Raw genomic sequence first — 20024 nt, forward strand, 5'->3', positions numbered from 1 at the left:
TCTTTACTTTCGACAACCAGTACTTCCTTCAAATTAAAGGTACAGCTATGGGGGCTACTTTTGCCCCCAGCCTGGCCATTTTATTCATGGCCTCTTTCGAAGATCAATACATTTACAACTCGATTAACCAATGGGAGGCTAAAATCTCCCACTGGCATCGTTACATAGATGATATTATTTTCATTTGGACAGGAGACGTTACATCTCTCCAAAATTTCCTAACATGGCTTAACTTGTGTGATAACAATATTCAATTCACTATGGAGTACAACACAACTTTAATACACTTTCTGGACCTTGAGATCTCATGCCGTTTTAATAAACTTGCGTGTAACCTTTTCAGAAAACCAACTGATCGTAATACTCTTCTGCATTATCACAGTGATCACCCCCAACACATCAAACAAAATCTTCCTTACGGTCAATTCTTGAGGATACGAAGGAACTGTACCCACCTGGAGGATTTCTACGCCAATGCAGACGCACTTGGTAACAGACTATGCTCACGCGGTTACCCCACAAGACTAGTTAACACTGCCTCCAAAAGAGCGAGATTTACGAACAGAGACTCCTTGCTGACACCGAGGTTTAAATCAGTCACACAGAACAATGAACGACTTACCTGTGTGGTCACACATGGTCCTAATACCTTTGACTTCAAAAAAATCATTAAAAAGTATTGGCCAATAGTGAGATTGCAACTGAACGAGGAACCTATACCCAGATTCGCCTTTAAGAGAGCAAAAAACATTAGGGAATATCTAGTGCATTCCTCGTTCTCTAGGCCCCCACCACGAACTGGCCTTTGGGATTTACGTAAAACCACGGGCCATTACCCCTGTGGTTCCTGCTCAGTTTGCAGACTCACAAAGAAGATTCTCACTTTCAATATTGGCACAAAACAGTGGACTTTGAAACACTTATCCAATTGCAAAAGCAACCAAGTCATCTACTGCATCGAATGCCCATGCGGCCTTCGCTACGTGGGACAGACTATGCGAAAAGTCGGCATCCGCATTTCGGAACATCGTTCCCGAATTCGGTGCAAAAATCTTACTTCCCCACTGGTTAAACACTACCTGGTGAACCACCACACCCCAGACGATATGCTATGGTGGGTCTTGGACATAATTCATACTGGTCAGAATATACCGATTAGACTTTCCGAATTGGAAAGAAGATGGATCTATAGACTAGACACACTAGCACAGGGTCTCAACGAACAAACTCCTTATTGAAGACCCCGAGCTTCAAACCCATCCCGGGGGCTTGATTCCAACCCCCTTTCCTCTTCGATACTAACAGTAATACCTCTTAAGGAGGCAAACACCCATTCCACCCCAGGTATGACGGGTCCCCGTGGATCCCATCTTCCTGTGGCCCAACAAGCTCATTGGGGTTCAGTTTCATCTATATTTGTTGCACAATTGGCTGATTTGTAGCAGCACCCTCTTATTCGATTTTCTAGGAACATTTACGGCTAACTATAGGCTCACTACTTCAGTAACATCTACATCTCACGTGCTGTTCCTACCGTTCAGCCTGGTACCAGCTCATGATCCATCTCTCAGATCCTTTCCTTCCGGCACGGAGCATGGAGGGTGATCAACAGGCTATCACTCGCATTTCAGGCATTGATTTCCTTTCTAGTCACGAATGAAGCTCGTGACCGGCTCCTCCCGCCCCTTTCGTGCCACGGTTGGTTGGCCCTAACACACACCCAGGGCTTTACGTGATTTTCACGTTGGTTTTCCGGTTTCTCTAACCCACTTTTTCAACACAGATAACCGAGCTCGGCTATTGGCCGACACGCGCCCACACCCATCTGTCAATCATTCTGGAGGCAGTCTCCGACTGGATACAGCACGAGTTGCAGGGGTTTTTCCACCTCGCTTGGGAGACACGCTCAACACGGTCGCCAGGACAAACGGTCCCTCCGGGCTTTCCCGCTCGCCGCAATCCGCACTTTATACGGCAGCCTCAGAAGTAGCAGACACTTTGTGGCTCTCTGCACGTTTTATTCTGCCTCCAGCCACGTCCAAGGAACGTCGTTATCCTCTTACTCAGGCAAGTCCTCTTGCAATTCCTTGATATTCTACTATCAGGTCCACTAGTACAGGGCAGATGTCAGATATCAGTTCACAGCAGCATGCGCCCCCCCCCCATTTTTCCAGTTCAGGGGTTTGCCATTTGGCCTTCATCAAATATGACACTTTGTAGATGTTTTTAGTAACTAAGTCTGCTCCTTTCTGTAGGTCATTTTCCTAGGCAGTATCGCGCTTTGGAACAGTGTCGTAATACCAAACGGGTATTTCACCCACCAACAATTCGAAGTGGACACAGACGTCTCCAGTGATCGAACACCTGGCGACATCCACTCCTTCATTTCTTCAATTATTTTTTTTTTTTTTTTTTTTTCCCTGAGAAGACATTACTCAGGTAATTTCCTTGCACTGATGAGCTCTTTTCCAGCATATTCTATCGGCTCCTCACATTTTACCAATTGAATTTTAATCATTGCTTCCAATCCTCAGGTCCTGTGGGCCCCGTCCAGTAGTGACGACCGAGAGACCAACTAGCATTGCACAGCAGACCCTCCCGGTCCCCTGCCTCAGTTATAAGCAACCTCTACTTAGCCCACTATGGCTCTGTTCATTCCCACCCATCCAAGGTAAGCGATTCCTTACCACTCCAGCCTGCCTCACCACACCGTTTTGGACCTTGGTATACAGACCGGCGGGTACCCACCAGGGATTCCTGCACTGCTCTTCCAAAGGGGACCCAATGCCACAATCTATTCCTCCTGCCCCTAATTCGGGGGGAGTTCCATCGGAACCTTTTCCGAGACTTCCCTCTCTACAAGGGGCTTTGTACGCATGTGGCCATGAGATACATCTCAGACTCGTCCAGGATCGATGTCTGCCTTTCTTGATTAGTCTCTACTTTTGCATGCATTATAAATTTTGTAGAGATGCACTTCCTGGTGACTCATTCCGCTTATTTGTTTTTTTTTTTTTTTTTGTTTTTTTTTTCTTGAACCAAATGTTTTTTTCTGTCTCCCCTTTTCCACCCGTACAGGGTCCTGCTAATTATTGCCCTGATGAAGGCGGAGTAGATTCTGTTTACATGATAAAACATTTCTTCACCAATTTTGTTCCGCCGAAACGCTTTCTTCTATCAGAGGGGAAAACAAGGTCCTTCACAGCGTCATTTGTGGACCACCAGGACCATCCTGCTCACGTGTCATGATCCATTGATGGAAACATGCCATCTAGGTTAAACACCTACATTCTATATGTTTTTTTATTCCCCCTGTAGCGTTGGCAGACCCTATCCCGTCACATAATATCTTTAACTTCGGGAATTGATTCTAATTACTAATGAATACCACTCTCAATTTCTTAATATGTTCTATTACACTGCATAGAGGTTTAATTGTACTCATTACTTTGTACTTTTGTGTTGTTTTGTGATTCAACCAGTATTCCAGTGATACATAACTGGCTTTTTGTCAATATTGTAATTGCTTTTCATTTATGTTCTTTCTTTGATGTACCAATTTCAATTTTCTTAGATTGTTTCAAAGCTCTCATACCCAATTGATAAATGGGAAATGAATGTTCGTTTTCTTGATTACACACGTTTTTCCACGTTGGTTTTTACTATATGTACTTAATTTTTTATGATATTAAATATTTCTTTCCTTGTTTACATCAATCTCTGTAAATATCTGTTTAATTCTCTAGGAGTGTTCTAATATGTATTTTTGCATGCAAATTGATAACCATTAAGGTTATGTGGGTTGAGACCAGGTGCAATATCTCTAATTCATTTACACTTCACACTGGCTAACCCCTAAACATACCAGTACCTCTGTTTTGTTGAGATTACAGAACTAGCCTGCAGCAGGGTTCCAGTGAAGGCAATCCAGTCTTTAGTAGGGTGGCTGAACTTTGCGGGCAGGGTCATCCGGCAGGGAGGGTATTTGCTAGGCGCCTCGCCTCCGCGATAGGCTGGGGCATCGAAAGGTTGGCACATTGTGCGTCTGAGTTTAGGCTTAAGGGAGGATCTTCTGGTGTGGCTGAATGTGTTAAGGAATTTCAATGGGGTATGCCTATGGCAGGCACCCTGGGTTGCTTGCTCCTAGGTCGAGCTCTTTACTGATGCCGCAGGGCGGCATGGGTTTGGGTTTATCCTGGGGAAGGAATGGTGCAGAGGGGATTGGCCCAATGCTTGGAACAGAAAAGGATGGAGCAAGAACATCAATGTTCTGGAGTTGTTCCCAATAGTGCTGGCTCTTCACCTATGGCCCAAGGATTGGTCAACAAGCGCTTGATAGTATGGTCTGATAATCTGGGGTTGGTGCAAGTGGTCAATACGCATTCAGTGTGTTGCCCTGCAACCCTAAATCTGCTATGGCACATGGTAAAAGTATGCTTAAAAATAAACACTGCCATCAAAGCGCGGCATATCCCTGGGGTGCATAATATTGCAGCTGATGCACTTTCTCGTTCGCAAATGGGGCGTTTCTGGAAGGCCCACACAGGGGCCCAGGCAATTATGACACCTTTCGACAATCACCTTTTGAACCTAGTGAGGAAGCCATCATCACAGGCTCTGTCGGTGCGGACTAGAGACAGATACAGCAGGAACCTTAGCACCTTCTTGTAGGCAACCAAGGACACAGGGTCGGACGTGATTATTGTTATGGGTCAGGGACACAAAGAAGGCAAAGGACTGGGTGGCAGCTCAACTCAGCGCTATTGCATTCCAAAGCCAGCTAGCGGGGAATGGGGATCCAACCAAGGGTTTCCATGTGAGGGCTGTTCAGAGGGGTTGGGTCAGGGGGGCACCGCATTGCAAGGACGACTGGCGGCCCACCCACTTTGACCTCTTGAAAAGGATCATTTCTGTGTAAAGGTCTGTGTGTTATTCAGAGTATGAACACATCTTGTTCAGTGCTTGTTTTTCATTGGCTTTCTTTGGGGCCCTGCGCATTAGCGAGATGGTAGTAAGGGCTCAGGAGGATCCAGATCCCAGGGCACTATTGAAGAACGGCGTGTCCTTAGAGGGGGTGGGCCTGCAAGTCAAGATAAGGCCGTCCAAAACTGATCAGCGGGCCAATGGGTGAGCAATGTTGTTGAGGAGGTTGGGGCAGGAGGCATTTTGCCCAGTGTTGGCTATGTCCTCATTCCTTGGTGCTAGGATGGAGGGGTCATCTTACCTTTTTTCTCACAAGGATGGTTGCCCCCTCACTCAATTTCAATTCAGGAGAGTCTTGGCGGCAACTTTAACCAGGGTAGGTTGTGACCCGGCCCTTTACACCCCCCACCCATTCCAGATAGGGGCGGCCACGACAGCCCACGGAGAAGGTTTGGCTGGGGGATGAAGCGATAAAAAACATAGGGAGATGGGACTCCGACAGTTTCAAACTGCGCATCAGACCTGAAGGGGTGGAGCGCAGTGGGCTGGTGTGTGAGGGGGCAAGCAGGAGTAGGGGACCAGGGTGTGTAGCTCGGTATGGCTCGTTGGCCACTCGTTCTTTGCCAGAGTGGTGGAAAGAGCAAGGAAGGCAAGACGGAATGGCAACCTGGGTTTCTCGCGGATGCAGATTTAGTGGATTGCAAAAGGAGGGTTGCAAAGGGGCTAACTATGGGGGGCACTGGACATGGGCTCACGGCACAACAGGCCACCTGACGAGTTAGCAATACACATGGGGGGCAATGATCTGGTGTTACTGGGAAGAAAGGAATTATGGATCTCAATATGGGGAACCCTTACACAGGTGAATTGAATTGAATTGATATTTTATTTCTATCGCGGTCGTACACAAGTGTTTCTAGGCACAGAGGTATTTTTGGTCCGACATAATCCCTAGACAGGAATGGTGGGGGGCTCTGTGTCACAAAGGCATGGAGACGTCCAGGAGGAAGTTGAACTTGAAGATGGGAGCATTTTTGAAGAGCAGGGGTATGGGTCGGATCAGGCATCCACTGGTCACTTTAAAAACGCCCGGTTACTTTGGGGGGATAGGACCCACTTGTCTGATGTAGGGGTGGCCTTGATGACCATGGAGGTGAGAGAAGCCTTAGTAGGCTTGGGGTGTGTATGAACGGGCCATGGGGAGCGGCAGGGGCGAGTTGGGCAGGATGGGGAGGGCAACTGCGCATGGGGGTCCAGAGTCTAATAAATCTCTTAAATGGGAACACGCTGCCGTCTTAGGTGTGGAAGGTACTAGGTAATTAGAAAGGAGAATATAAGGAACGCCACCACTGCCAGGTGGGGGCAGGCCCTCAGGTTCAAGGGCTCAGTGGCTGCAGCCTGGAAGAGTGTGATGGATTTACATAAAATGGAATGAGAGACCCGGAACCCATTTGCAAGATTTGACATGCCGTCGGACACGTCCGGAGTGGCCCCCCTGATGGCATTAATGTTGTGATGGATGCAAAGGTGTGGTAAAGCGAGGTTAAGTGGAAGTTGGTGAGCAGTCCCTTGCCCCAGGGCGACCAACGACCTGGTGTCTGGGGGGAACTCTATACTGATGGTAACCTGCAGAGTCATGGCGGAGTCACAGGTCGATCCCAATAGAAAGCGCTGACAGATCCCAAAGGGGACTCCGCAGCCAGTAGCTTAAAAGTACGGCGCCCAGGAGTACTAGACTCAGGGGAGGCACGGGGAAAGGGGAGGTTAAGGGGCTTGGAAGTCTTTCCAACTCCAACACCTAGTGGGGGGCGGGAAGAATATGGTTACAGGAAGGATTGGGTAAAGGAAGGAAGGATTTGGGAATGGATAAGGAGGGGGTAAGGAAGGAGTTGGATAAGGAAAGAATTGGGGGAATGGGAAGCATCTGGGGGAATGGGAAGAGTGGGGGACGGCAAGGAATCTGGGGGGAGTAAGGATTTTCAGGTCTTGAATGAATTAGGCGGTTTGGAATAGACTTGCGGGGGGATGGTGGTACTGGAAGATCCGGGGAAGAAGGAGGGGACTGGGGGATGGAATCGATGAGCTATAGAAGGAGTTAGCAGCAGGCAGGCAAAGCCTTTGCGGAACTAAGAGGTGGGGCCTAGGAAGAACTTGGGGGGGTTAGGGGAATGGTTGGGCAACTTGGGGAATAGAAAGAACTGAGTAAGGAAAATCAAGGGGCAGCAACATTGAAGAAACTAAAGGGGGTGAAAGCACTGGGGGAGGAAGAAGAGACACAGGAATGATTAAAGGGGGGATGGGTTGGACGGGGGAAGGGGCACCGAGTAGGGGAAAGAAAGAAGTGGGGAAATGGGAGGAGAAGTAAGAGAACAACGAAGGGTACAACGTGAAGAAAGAAACTAAGCAATAGAAATAGAATGATAGAATGTGATGAAAGAAGGCCATGGTAGAGAGGGAATGATTAGGTAGGGAGGGGTCTACCCGGCAGGGTCCTCTGGACACTGTCAGGGGAGGTTCTTAAGAAGCCACACCCAGCGTAGAATAATCCTGAGGTATGGAGGAGAAACGGGTCACCTGTAAGATAACTCCTGGCTTGTAAAGCTTGCTGCGGCATTTGTGACTTCCACCTGTGAAAATTGGCCCTGCCTCTTTCTTTTGGGGAATCCTCAAGAAGTCCTTGCAGGGTGGGCGGGGGCGGGGGGGAGCCAGTTGAGGGGAAGGCCAGTAGGATGAATGAGGTGGTGGATGCCACAACCATGGGAGGCGCCGTTGTGGGCTGTCCCCACTAAGGTTAAGGTGTAGCTATGATGGTCTCTAAAGCAGCTGAATGTCTCTACTGCAGACAGTAGATGTGGCAGATGGCATGTGAACAGGACAAGGGTAGCACAGAGGCTTGATTGTGCAGCTACTTAGGCAAAAGCTTTGTTAATCTCCCCATGATAATGATTAGTAATGAAAAACAAACAAGGAACACTCTATGCCCATGCTTACAGGTGACAATAAATATCCCCCTGTTTGTTCAATTCAGTAATAATGCTGCATTCAGAAGTAAGGCCTTATAAGAGTCTGCCTAAGAAGGCATCTTAGAACACTGAAAATAATACGGGAGTCGAAAAAATAAAACCACAGCTAAAAAGCATCCAAAGTAAAGACACTGGCTATTACTATATTATTATTTGTTTAATACATCAAGGACGGATTCAGGAAGGGGGTAGGTAAGAGTGTGGAAATAGGGCAACGAGAAAGTAGGATCAGAGTAAGAGTCAAGGATGAGGTAGGAGTTGTTCAGAGTAAGAGGATAGATGGCAAGAGAAGGACAAGTGGAAGATTTTGCGAGTCAGAATATGGTGGTTGGAGGTAGTTGAGAGTTCAGGAAAGGAAAGAGTGAATGGATAACAGCAGAGTGAACGGATCCGCGTTAGGAGAAGAGTACAATGAGGGGGAGCTGGCAATGACAGGGTGGTGGGAAGGGAAGGTGGGTTGCATTTCGTCGGGCGGAATAAAGCATTTCACAGCTGATGTTTGCACTGCCGGGGTCGACTAGGAAAATTCACAATTACTTGAGCAGCTCTGTCCTGTTTTGTTCTCACATGCATGACTGCACCACACCTCAGCATAGCACATCATAAAATGATATATCTTGACATAAATTGCGTATAACGTGATCTAACCTGACGTGCACTGAAGGTGACGAACGGGGAGCGAAGAGAATGGAGGAGGCACCCCGATAACCGGGGCAGGGGCCTTCCTCCTTTCCGCTCTCTCGTCCCTCCCCCCACAGGGGCAGGGGAGAGGGCGACAAGGCCAACAATGGAAAGGGCGCCAAAAGCCCTCCGAAGCCCGCGAAGGGCAACAAAAGAAGGGGGAGGAGCTTGGGCTACATAAGCGGCGGGCGCCCGGCACAGGAGCACTTGCAGCTCTTCCAGCAGCCGGGCGCCAGCCAAAATCGGAGGATTTCATTTTCCCAACCTCCCACCCTACAGTTATGGCGGAACCTGGACGTCGTTGTCGCAGGATGACCAGGCGGGTTGTGGCAACCTATGATAAGACAAAGACTCCGAATGAGCCATTGCTAAACCGGAAGGGGCTTCGCCCATTCTAGACAGCGCCTCCTGGGAGCCTAAACGGCGGGGGTGTCTGGCGGTAGCAATTGGGGCTCAACTTCCCCCCAACAAACGGCGCTCCCCCAGTCCGCAAAGACCTGCAGGGGCAGGCAGTTCTCAGACTCGAAGGCCTTGGGGGAGTTGTGCCTGCAATGGACATGGAGGTAAAGGGGGAAGCAGGACGAGGAGCAGTCGCCACACTTTTGGAGCTATTTTCAATACCTGTTTGCAGTGGTTGTGTATATGTAAAAATAAATCTGCAGCCTTGTTATGCCAAACTAAAGGAAATGTCTCATGCAGCACCTTACTGGAGGGGAAAGGAAAGGGGCTTGCAAAATGAGAAATGTTTGATACAAGTGGCATAGCTAATGGACAAATGCCCAGGTTATGAAGTGACGCGGCGTAGCATGTCACCATCCAGGGCAGGGTACTATTATCCACAAGTCAGTTTGAAAACGACAGCCTGGTTTTATGATTATTTGTGTGCAGATCGAAAAGGAGTGGGACGATAGCGTGCGTGGAGGGGAAACAAAGCTGCCATCTGCCCTGTTTTGTGCTACTGGGTGTATCACCCTTTCATGATGTATATATACTCTGGTGTTCGGGAGGTGTCAGCAGCAGAAACTGTACAATGTTCATTTAATATAATTCACAAAATAAGAATCCTCAAAAGGAGGACTTTTTTCTAAACACTCCCCTGAATGTATTTGAGAAAACGTAATAAAAAGGAAAACACATCGGGAAAACACAAAGACATGTCTTTTAGGGTTCCAAAATAGGGGTTGCACTTTTGAAAGAGAGAGTGATTGGGAGGCTAGAGTGTTTCACTCTGGCATCATTTGCACAGGCGTAGCCAGGATTGCTAACAAGTTGGGCCTGGAGCTATTGCAGAAGGGCCCATCCTAAGTGACGCCTGCAGAGGGACGTGCAGGTGTTCTAATTGCACAGGAGCGACAACGCATAGATAGGGAGCCCAAACCATTCAAGGGGTTCATTAGAAGAGCCAAGTCACCAACAGTGCACAGAAGAAGTTTCCAATGCATTTTCATAGTGTAGTACCTTCCCCCAACACCAACCTCTCTTTCAAATATTAACACTCAATGTGGATTTTGTGCACCCATAACCATCAGTTAAACATGTCATGTCCCTGTTAAAAAAATGTCATGGTCCAATGACCCTCCCCACGCCCCAGGCTCTCCTACACAGACACACACAGACGCACACACACAGACGCACACTTACACATACAAAGACACACATACACACACACACACACACACACACATAGGCACGTACAGACACACACGCTCATGCACATTTATACACATTCAACCACCAGTCACATACCCATACGGTTTCTCTGTCATTCACACAAGCACCCAGAACATTCATACTGCATTCTCATTCACACCCGTTTTCGCACTGATGTACACCATTCACACTGCATTAATTCATACGAATGCACTTACAGCCACCCCATTGAATACATACATATGTACATACACCTACACACACCCTCCCAAGCATGCACACATACATTCATACCTACATACAATCCTCGCACACACGCATACACACAAACAAAAACACCTTTTCTTCCATTACCTGTTTCCCTCCAGACTCGTCACACCACTGCCTCCTCAGCTACCCCGTAGGCCTCCGGCTCCTGCACAGACAGAAACCAGGAAGCAGATATATCTTACTGATTCCTGACATGCACACAGCAATGCACAGATTTCCCAGAGAGTAAACCCTGCTGCTCAGGCTGCACAGTGGCAGTTGTAAATGCCCACTCAGCAATGCTGACTGAGCATTTACAGATTTTGGGTGGACCTTGCCCCTCGGGCCCTACCCTGTCTACACCTCTGATCATTTGCTTGGCACAGCAACATAAGAGCTAGTTTCAAATGTTTAGACCACCCGGGTTGGTATTGGCTCTGTGCATTATTTAAGTAGGTCAGCTACCACTCTCAAATAGAGCAAGCGAGAATTGGCATGACAGTACATTTTCTCAAATTATTTTTACCACAGAAAACTGCAACGCAGAGGCGTTGCAAGGGGGTCTAAGAGGGCTATAGCCCCTGATCTTTTGGTTGTAGCCCCGGATAGAATCTCAGGAGCTTACAACCAAAAGGCTAGCTAGCCCCAAGTCCCGACAGATCCGACATCAGCGTAGCCCCGGGTCTTTTCTAGACCTCGCAACACCCCTGCTGCAACGCGTGTGGTTCCCTGCCACACATGCTTTCTTTTCTCAATGTGTGGACAGACTTGGCAACTGTTTATTGTTAGAAATTAGGGGAAATGTGTTGCAGGGCTATAACTAAACAAAAGGCCCATCCTTACCTTCCTGTAACGCTCACAGTGAAGTCCTGGTAGTATGGATGAGATGGTTGTTTGGTTATGCAGTGTTAAGCAGATTGATTTATGCATGTGATGTGAGTCAAGACAAATGACCCTGCTGCAGGTGCAAAAAGGCACCCACACCTCCATTCTCCTGCCCCGAAACGAATGGGCAGATGTAAAAGCCCTCTTTTATTCCTCCTGCGCACCACTCGACAGTTTAGACTCAGCCCCCACCTTGTCAAAGCTGCCAGTCATCCAGAAGCAGGCAGCCATGTTAACACAGGCATGCACAAATAATTCCCAAGAAGGGCGAACGATTCAACGTAAGCCAAGACTCTGAAGGGCCCCAATCTAATCATCTATTAGTTTTAATCATGAAAGGGCTGTAAAACTAGGCAGTTTACTTCCAGCAGTTGTGGACATCCTAAAAAAGGTTTTCGAAGGGATTGTGTCCTCCGACGTATTCCTTATCTTTGATAAATCCACTTCCAGCTTGCTGGCCTTGGAACATTTTTTCCACAGTAAATGGCGCTGCGCGTCGACGCCCCTCGAGTCTGTGTCCCTCGAAGGCCTCTGTATCGGCGCCGACATCACCACAGGTATAAATAGTCTCGCGGAGCGTCCGTTGCTCAGTTCCGTTTTTCCACGCTTCGGCAGCCTCGGAGACGCAACTCTCAGTTCCATTTTCAAAAATCTAAAGTTTCTAACAATGGCTTCTTCATCTGCACCATCGACGCCGCGATACGGCTTCAAAAAATGTTGAGATTGTGGAAAGAAGATGGCTCTAACGGAACCTCACAGGATCTGTTTGTGGTGCCTGGGATCAGAGCATCAGTGTTCAGAATGTGAGGACTGCATGTCCATGACGGTGAATGCCTTGAAGGAGCCTAAGGGGAAGTTGGAAAGGGGTAAAGCTGTTAAAACTTCTACCCCTTCAAAATTATCCTCAAGACATTCATCTCCTCACCGTCAAAAGAAACATTCCCGATCGAGATCTCGAAGCGGTTCCCATCACTCTTCGAGATCAAGACACTCTAAGAAGAGGCATCATAGATCTCCCTCTTCCTCTTCCTCAAATTCCCCGGAAAGGGTCACCTGCCCCACAAAACACAGCTCTCCGGCTAAGTGGGAGGAATTTCGTAAAAGGATGCTTAGGGTATTCCAGAAAGCGGCCTTGACCCACTCGGAGATGCCTAGAGGTGATACCCTGGGTGAAAGACCCAAAAAACAAAAATGCTGCGAATCGTTGAACCCGGCGATCAAAAATCCTCGAGAGTGTCAGAACCCTCGAGTAAAGGCGAAACATCATCGGATAAGGCTGCGTCATCGACACCATCGTCGGAGGTACCTTTGACACACAAATCTGTGTCATCGATGCCATCTTTGATGCCTTCGTCGACCCCGATGAAAGTTACGTCCTCGAGACCCAAAACCTCAACAACGCCACGGGCACCAGAGGTGTCGAAGGTTACGACCAAGTCGTCGAGGGTGGCGTCGACAACTTCGATGACGCAGAGTAGGATTCCTGTCCTCTCGAGTACATCGAGACCCTTTTTGACATTTTCAATGCCTTTTACGGGTTTGTCGAGACCTACGTCTACGTCGACAACCACAACGTTTTCACAAGCATTAACCACCAATTTTGCTCCTTCTTCTCTGGAAATGGGTTTTACTCCTTATCCAAGATCTGATTACTTCAGAGCTTTATCCTCTATATATGAGGAAGGGGAGGACTCTGACAATGAGAGACCCTTTGGATTACAAAGAACAACAGTACCCATTCCAGAGGAACTAATTTAGAAGAAAATAGATTGAAAGATCTACATGAGTCTTTACAGGAGGCCAGTGGTATAGATACCTCTCCAGAGGCAGAATTTGCTAGACCAGAACCTGGAGAACATGCAGAAATACCTTACAGGGCCCTTATGGCTAGAATTATGCAATTTATTACACCTGCACACTCTTTCCAGCAAGATGATCTTATTGATATCTTAGATAAAGGGCGCCAAGAGGATCCTATCGTCCCTTTTCATGCTGCACTGCAAAGGAAAATATCCGCAAATTGGGAGACACCTGAAGTTATCCCTGCAGTAAATAAAAAACTCTCTGCTAAATACAGAGTGTCAGCTTCAGACCCTGAATATCTAAGCAAGCACCCAACTCCAGAGAGTTTAGTTGTGCAGGCAGCAACGTCATCAAGCAGTAAGTCGGCATACCCACTATACCACAAGACAGAGATGATAAAAGATTTGATGCCATGTGAAAAAAAGTCTTTTCGGCATGCAGTATGGTGCTTAAATCTATCAACGCCACTTGCACGCTAGCAAGATTCAGCCACACCCTTTTTGAGTGTGCTGTCTCCCAGAAGGGGAAGAACGAGAAGCATTCTTGAACATGGTCAAGGATGGGAAGGATGCGATGTGTGAGTCCCTCCAAACAGGCATCAACTCTGCTGACAGCATCAGCAGAGCCATGGCGGCGAGTACCACAATCTGCAGATTTGCGTGGATACGGAAGTCTGGTTTTGCTCCTGATGTGCAAGCCAGACATCTGAATATGCCCTTTGACGGCACTTCTCCATTTGGCAAAAAGGCTGATGACAGCCTGGAGAAATTGCAGAAATCCAAAGCAGCAGCAAAATCACTTGGGGCTGCAATCCGGCAAACACCAAATCACCCCACAGGTACATCCTGGAGTGGTAAGTCCTTTCATTTTTACTCCGCATTTGGAAAAGGCAGAGGACAGCCAGCTCAGAGGGGCCAGAGACGATTTGCCCGTGGTGGACGGGTCAAAGGTACCAAACCCACATCAGCAGGTGCTACTTTACCCTCAGCATCTGCGTCACCGCTTCTAAACCCCTCTCAGATCTCCCCTCACAAGACACCAGTAGGAGGCAGGTTAACTTAGCATCTGGCAGAATAGCAGGCTATTACATCAGATGCTTGGACATTGGAGACAGTTGCCCAAGGTTACTGCCTGTCTTTCCTGCAAACTCCTCAGAGCCATCCACCAGGAAACAACTCTTTGAAGTTTCCAGACCCGCTCCTTATACAGGAGATTTTAGACCTGCTAGAGAAAGGTGCCATAGAACCGGTACCTGTAGCGGAGAGGAACAAGGGTTGGTATGTATTCCCCCTACTTTCTAGTACCAAAGAAGGACGCAGGATTGAGACCCATCTTTGACTTGCGAGAATTGAACAAATTCCTCAGGAAAGACAAATTCAAGATGGTAACCCTATCTCAGATCCTTCAGGCCCTCCAGCTTCAGGACTGGTTGGTATCTCTAGACCTTCAGGATGCTTACTTCCATGTGCCAATTCATCTCAAACACAGGAAGTACCTGAGGTTCTCAGTTGGCAACTCTCATTATCAATTTCGAGTTCTGCCAATTGGGCTGACCTCTGCCTGAGGGTCTTTACCAAGCTAATGGTGGTTGTGGCTGCAAGTCTAAGGTGGGAAGGGATTTATGTCTACCCCTACCTGGAAGACTGGTTGATCAGAGCAGTGTCCCCAGAACAAGCTCAGATTCATTTAGATTGTTTGCCATTTCCTCCACAAGTTGGGCTTCTCCCTTAACTTAAAGAAATCACAGATGATACCATCACAGAGACTCCAGTTCTTTGGAGCAGTCCGGGACACATCCCTGGGAAAGGCCTTGCCACCAGAGGTGAGGGCTCAAGATATTCTACAGATGGTCACCAGGTTTCAAAATGCCCAGTGGTCTCAATTCTCAGGAAAGATGTCAGATCTCCTACTAATCCCAGACAGAGTAGCTTGAGAGCTTCAGTGGTGGACCTGTCAGGAAAACATCTTGAAAGGAGAAAAGTTTTGGCAACCATGGTCGGAGATAACAGTAGTCACGGATGCCTCACTCACGGGGTGGGGAGCCCATGCCAACGACGTGACCATCAGCGGTCGTTGGTCTCCATTGGAGTCCAGACTACACATCAACCTATTAGAGCTGAGAGCGATCAGACTAGCGCTGAAAGCTTTCCTGCCATCAGTACAGGGAAAGAATGTCCTGATAATGACGGACAACACAGTGGCCATGCACTACCTCAACAAAAGAGGGGGCGTAGGGTCACTGCCTCTGTACAGAGAGGCAATGCAGCTCTGGTTTTGGGCAATTCAAGAAGGAATCTCTCTATCTGCAGAGAAGAACTTGACGGCGGACGCTCTGAGCAGGCAGAACACAGTATCCCCACGAGTGGGAGCTAGCTCAGGAAGTCTTTCAAGAGATCTTCGCCCTTTGGGGAACCCCTCAAGTGGATCTGTTCGCCACCAGTATCAACCGGAAGTGCGATCAGTATTGCTCAAGGGAATTTCCTCCGAGAGGAGTTCTAGGCAACGCGTTAGTAGTGAATTGGGAGTTTCCACTTCTGTTTCCTCCAGTCCCCGTCATTCCTCAAATGATCAGGAGGTTGAGAAGATTCTGGAAACCCATGATCCTAATTGCCCCGGTTTTCGGCCAGGAGAACGTGGTACCCGGATCTTCTAGACATGTCCATCTGTCCTCCGATTCATCTTCCGCAAAGAGAGGATCTTCTCTCGCAGAAGGGAGGTTGTGTTCTCCATCCGGATATCAGGACCCTTAACCTTCATGCCTGGTTTCTGAAAGGCTGAGATACAAGAATTGGGATCTCCCAGATGACGTAATGGAGGCGTTGCTTTCAGCCAGAAGGCCAGCAACAAAATCTTTATACCACTGCCGTTGGAACAAATTTTGCAGCTGGTGTAGATAGAATATTGAACCCTTTTCATGCAGTACACCGATGGTGTTATCTTTTTTGCTTTATTTGGCAAATTCAGGTCTTCAAGTTGGCACAATCAAGGGCTACCTTGCAGCGCTGTCAATCATCAAACGCACTACAGAGGAGCCTTCATACTTCAAATTGCCCTTAGAGATTCAATTTCTGAAAGGGTTAACCAATGTTTTTCCCCCAACTCCTTTTCAAGTTCCAATGTAGGACCTAAATCTAGTCTTGAAATTGCTAATGGGGACTCCATTTGAACCCCTTCATTCCTGTTCATTAAGGTTTCTCACTCTTAAAACAGTCTTTCTAGTGGCTTTAACTTCTGCCAGAAGAGTTATCGAATTACAAGCTTTATCTTGCAAACCTCCACATACAATCTTTCACAAAGATAAGGTTGTTGCACAAGTGAAGCCGAATTTTCTCCCATAGGTGGTCTCAGAATTCCACATTACACAAAAACTAACCTTACCCTCGTTCTATCCTCCTGCCCATCCAGGGAAAGAGGAAGAGAGATTACACAGGCTGGATCCAAGGCGCGCCTTAAGTTTTAACATCAGAAGACCTGCAAGGATTAGGCAAGCAGACTAATTGTTTGTGGGGTATGCAGGGCACAAATTAGGTTTGCCTATTACAAAACAAACCATTTCCAGATGGATTATATGAACCATTATAGAGTGCTATAAATTGGCAGGAAAAGAGCCCCCTCAACATCTCAGGGCCATTTAACTAGGGGTATCGCAGCCTCTTCAGCTCTCCAAAGAGGAGTTCCAATTATGGACATATGTGCGGCTGCCACATGGTCATCCGCCCACACTTTCACTAAATTCTGCAGTCTTGATTCCTCCTCTAGCCAAGAGACGTAATTTGGAAAAGCTGTGTTGCACTCTGTGCATTTTTAAAGGGAAACATTTTACTTTACTCCCGCCTCCTCTATATACTACTGCTATGGCAGTCTATCAAAGATAAGGAATTCGTCGGAGGACACAATCCCTTCGAAGAATAAGTTATTTACCAACTGGTAACGTTTTTTCGATGGGATGTTCCTCCGACGTATTCCTTATCGCCCCTCCTATCCTTCCCCGCAGTAAAACTTCCCTTGTATTTGCAGCCTACGCTCCTTCAAGGTTATTAACCAATTCATGCAAAGCAAAACATCACCTCAAAACGGAACTGAGCAACAGACGCTGCGCAAGACTATTTATACCTGTGGTGATGTTGGCGCCGATACGGAGGACTTCGAGGGACACCGACTCGAGGGACGTCAACACGCAGCGCCCTCTACTGTAGAATTTCTTTTCCGAGGCCAGCAAGCTCGAAGTGGATTTATCAAAGATAAGGAATACGTCGGAGGAACATCCCATCGAAAGAATGTTACCAGTTTGTTAAGTAACTTGTTCATCTCAGCTAATTGTACCATCAGACCTGTTAACAATAATATCGCATGTTTTCTGCATGATGAAAATGTTCCAGTGCTCCGCCCTGCCTTCAAAATGAGTCCCGGGCTGGGCTCTGGCACACACCGGCACAAACTAGGCACTGCACTGGCATTAAGGGCAAAGTCAATATGAAGAGTGTTCTTTTGTGGTAGGGTGGGAAGCAATTTTGCAGCAAGCAGTAACATGTTTCTTCCTGTGGCATGCAGTTATGTATTGGCAATAAGGGTACATCTTACATGGCTATACTAGCATATAATGGCAGAGTCAGCATGGCCATGTTTTCTTATTGTATCATTCCTGTACTTAAAATCACTGGCCACATGTGGAGGTAGTTGGTACATTTGGTTGCCAGGGGCTAGGCACTGCCCCTTTGTTTCTACACTAGGTGAAAGATTTAAGGTTAATTAAAAAACATTCTTACATCTTTCAGTGTGCTTCGTGCCCCTGCAGCAGCATGATCATCATGGGCATTGCGCATGTGCAGTGGTCCAGGCCGGTCCGGAGTGTGGTGTGGCCCAGGCTTTGTTGAAAAGCTTGTGGGGGTGAAAAAAATGTTTGTGTCACACCACTGAGTTGAGACTGACCTGTGTATGAGTGAGGTAGTGTTGCAGATGGCACAAGAATCACTCTGAGTCTCAAGGATAGGTCAAGGACTTTTATTTTATATTTTGTGGGGCCTAGGGCTGTCCCCCTCTCTCTCTCTCTCTCTCTCTCTCTCTCTCTCTCTCTCTCTCTCTCTCTCTCTCGCTCTCTCTCGTCTTCTCACAAACCTCTTCCCAGGTGTCCGATGCTACAGTAAATTCTATGAATATTGACCCTTACTATCTCAATCTGGCTTGGACGATAGATGTTGAGCTAAACCTCGGCTGTTTAGACCCCCTGAGGGGCCTACTAGCTTTCCCTACTCTAACCAGAAGTTAGTGTTCTCATTTGGATTATATTTGTGCCGTGCAATTGCTCTGTAGGATTCAATTGGATTTGCTCATCCTCCCCTTTACGTTACCCTACTACTCTACCTACTTCATCTCCCTTGACTCCTTCAAATCAGCCTTCTATTCTCCAATGTTTCACACCTCCTCTCTCCTGCCAGTGCTTCCACCCTTTAATGTTCTCTCCTCTCACTTCTACTCCCCCTGGACTATTAATACTACTCCTCACACACGACTACCCCTCCATGCGCACTGCTTCTACTCTGCCTCCTTCACTACTGCTCCTCCGCCTATCACTACTACTTTCCTCTTACCACTACTACACATACCACTACAACTCTATTCCTACCATTACTACTCTCCTCCTGCCATTCCTACTCTCCTTCTACCACTACTACTCTTCTCCTGCCATTACTACTCTCCTTCTACCATTACTACTTTCCTCCTGGTACTAGCAGTCTCCTCCTCTCACTGCTAATCTCCTCGCTCCACAATTTTTTATAAGTGTATTAGTTTCTTTCAAACTTTAACAGGATCGGTAAAAAAAGAAAATTACACAATAGAAACAATACATACATCCAATACATACGTAACATATGATTTTGTTAATTTTGTTAAACAATCCTTACATTATGTTACATTATAGCAAACTATCTTCAATACAATTGAACTATTGCAATCGAAAACTATTGACTAATCCAGTCCTGTGCATTTAAAATCAAAATTAATTCATTGTTTTCCTTTTGTGTCACCTTTTAGCTTCTAGAATAGAGATTGTGGGCCTCATTACAAGGTTGGCGGTAAGGCAAAAACGATGCCGGTATCGTAATACCGGCACCTGTTACCGCTCCGGTGTATTCTGACCTGGCAACCAGGTATTAGAGGCACCCTAAATAACGGCGCCGCTAATAGCGGCATGGGCGCGTACACACGCCCCTTCGGGGAGCAAATACCGGCATGCCGCTAATAGGGGGACATCCCAACCCACGCGGACATGCAAATACCGGCAACGCGAAGCCGGTAATCACAGTCTGCACGATGCCGGCCTTACAGGCATTGCGGACCACCCGCAAACAGCAATCAGGAAACAAGCCAACTGCCACAGGTGCACACAATCCCCACAGGTGGAGGCAATGGAGGCTGGGCCAGTATAAAATGAGCACACCCAGACACCACACCCCTTTCAACACCAAAATGCCACTACTAGCTGTTGCAATCATGGCGCTGGAGGACATGCCAATACTGCTACAACTACAGCAACAACACCAACTACAACAACAACTACAGCAGCAACAACAGGCAGCACAGAGGAGACGCAGGAGGAGAAGGAGGGTGAGACAGGCCCAGCAAATACCAGCAGCGCAGCCAGCAGTGCCTCGTAGGTAGCCACCAATCCCTCGCACCAGACCCAGCCCATTCAACCTAACTCCTCAGCAGATCCACACCCTGTACCGGTTGGACCGGGACACCATCACCACCATAGTGGACATGATACACAAAGACATAGGCAGCCTCATAGAAATACGCACTGCCACC

Source organism: Ambystoma mexicanum, chromosome 6q (genome assembly GCF_040938575.1).
Source record: "Ambystoma mexicanum isolate Mex_15411 chromosome 6q, UKY_AmexF1_1, whole genome shotgun sequence".
Taxonomy (NCBI): domain Eukaryota; kingdom Metazoa; phylum Chordata; class Amphibia; order Caudata; family Ambystomatidae; genus Ambystoma; species Ambystoma mexicanum.